Here is a 2,817-nt window from a genome sequence, read left to right as displayed (position 1 = left end):
ACGAAGAGATCCATTCGTACTAGGTTTGGTTTTAGAAAAGGCGGAAAAAAGCAAGGCGTCTCGACTGTATCGTGACAGTGTAAAATGGTCTACCCGCCGTGCACATCGTGTCAATATGCCACAAGATGGATGGCTCGTGGATGCTGAGAACAACAAGTGTGGCTGTGCTATTCATTTAAAGTTTGGTGTGTGCTCGCATGTGGTCGTAGCGAGATCAGTTCTCGGTATCGGACCTGGGTATGGTGATAAGCTTATGAGTAGGCGAGCGCGTTAAAAAACAGCGAATCCATCGTGAATCTCCTTCGAACTGTGAGATGAGGTTGCGAACGCCAGTGCCAGCTGATACGAACAACACACATGGCTTTCGGGACGGTGCACCCTTTGGTGACAGCGGAGTTTGGAGATAGACCAACCGTATTGAAGATGGTTATATCCCCTCCAACCACAACTGGGCCACACCAGCAGCGGGGAGCACGATTAAAATGTCTACTTTTAGCGGTCAGCCACACTCTGATTTTATCCCGCCTATTGAGACTGTAGCGTGGACAGCTTTCGACCCCTGTATCATGAACACACCCCATTTCATACGGCAACCGCTCTTGCAAAACTCTAGCACCATTGGTGTTAGAGGCAGCACTTACTTCGATCTACCCAATGAAATGTTTGCGATGGCTCCAATGAGCCAAACTGTCGAGAACTTGGATTGGCAAAACTTTGATACTGAGCACCATTTACAAGTATCATATTCTCTCAGCCTAATAACTACTGCTCATAATGGAGTGCCAAACAATTTTAGCCTGCGCAGAGGAATTGAAACAGAGGCAACTCGCGCGCCTTCGATTTTGTTTGGGCTTCCTTCCCCGCGTTTAAATGGTCGACCGCCACGAATGACGAGGGCTTTAGAAATGGAGACTTTGCTCAACTAAGGTAATGTAGTAAGGTAGGATTAAAATCTTTAACATCGAGACTTATGACCAGGACAGGTCTTTGCCTGCCCAACTTAAGAATAATAAATTTATCGATGGAGCAAAGTTTACTCTGGTCACTAGATGGGGTCTCCACAGAGCTGGTTCTTCTTGCTCGCGATAATACAGTCATATATGGGTATGATGGTTAACTGACATCTAGTATCCAGCACCTACGATGACCTCGATTAGACCGGCTCGCTGTTGTTTTCGCCACGTTTTATGATTAAGGCGTATAGCGACTGTTTTTTAATTTAATCACGATAAATTGGGTGTTGCTCCAACTCAACCAAACCAGTAGGTATCCAAAGCGAGAGCGAGCTTATATCTCCCGCTGCTTCTTCCAACTAATCCCATGAACCGTACCAAAGCTAATAGGCAGCCCTAAGTCAAATCAATAATTGCTATACCGACATCCACCGTCGCGATTTAAGAGAATTGCGTATCGTCAAAATGTCAAGGCTACTTTTAAGCGACACCACTGGGCTACCGCAGCTATCCAAGTGCTATCACCTACTGTCTCTTCCTCGATATATCGTGAGCCTTACCATGTCGGTTTGATATATGTCACCAGAGGTTTTTAACTGATGCCATACCGGCCTGGAATAAATCGAGCTAACCTGCATTCGGCCGACTTAACCTGCACACAGATGCAACTTAACTCGACCAGTCGGGTCGAGTTATCACGCATGTGGTCGAGTTAATTTGAACACAGATGCAACTTAACTGGACCAGTCGAGTAATCATTTTTACCAACCGTAAATGTTTAACCGGTTAAATTATGGACCGGTCCGTGTTTTTTTATCTGCCTACCTCCACTGATTTGAATTTGTGCGGCATGGAAAAGAAGCGCCGCTGCGTACAGTATACAGAGGCCGACAAGACCAAGGCGCTAAAGATCTGGGCGGAAAACAGAGAATGGAGTACATCCCAGGCAGCGTCTGAGTTAGGAGTAAAGAAATCCACGCTTCTCGGCTGGCGCAAAGCTTTATCAGACTCAAAACTCTCCTTTGTAAAAGAGCCGAGTTTGGACCCCGGGCGATACAGGAAGAGCGGTGCTGGGCCCGACCGCCAAGAAAAACCATACGAAGATCGAGTTTTACAGTTTTACCGGAACTGCGTTGAAGGCGGTAGTAAAATCTCAGTGGCTGAATTACAGAGATATTGTGAGCAAATACCAGAATTTGCTATACAAAACGACCACACGAAGCAAAATTAGTAATTGGCGCTTTATTGACCATTATCGACCAATCTTCACGCAGTCGCAGATGGCGATTGAAAACAGTAGTCGCGCTAAGGGAGATGCCGAGGGCCACGGTGAGAGATCAGCCCAGTGTGCTGCTGAAGAGGAAGAGGGGTGTCACAGCGTTACGGCGACTACTGGTAGTGTTAATGGTGCAGAGTCGCAGGCTTCTCTCCAGAGGCAGAGCGTAGGGTCGGTGGAGCATGAAGGTGCGATTATCCGCAAAGAACAGGAGGCGGTGATGCTGAATGCTGTGTGTGAGCGGCTCGGTGGCGAACCAGTAGGAGCAGTGACTCAACCAGGTGTCGAGACTAATTTAGATGCGGCTGGCATGGATGACGGCTACTTGGTGGAGGAGGTCCACGAAACTGATAATCGCGATCCGCTGACAGTAAAGTCACTTGATATGATTTTTTCAAGACTCCGACATACGAATCAAGACAATTTTTAAAAAGCTTCAAAAGTTTTTGTTTCGAGAAAACCCCAAGAATTACTGCAGTCCGTCTAAACAAGGTGCCGACCAGCTCGCTATTGTTCCCTGATAAAATTAGCAAGATCCTACCAAGGGATATTATTAGGCGCTGCTCTCAAAAGGTCACCTCGCTCCAA

The sequence above is a fragment of the Phytophthora infestans genome, genomic scaffold (assembly GCF_000142945.1).
Source record: "Phytophthora infestans T30-4 supercont1.13 genomic scaffold, whole genome shotgun sequence".
Taxonomy (NCBI): Eukaryota; Oomycota; class Peronosporomycetes; order Peronosporales; family Peronosporaceae; genus Phytophthora; species Phytophthora infestans.
This window is presented reverse-complemented; position numbering follows the sequence as displayed.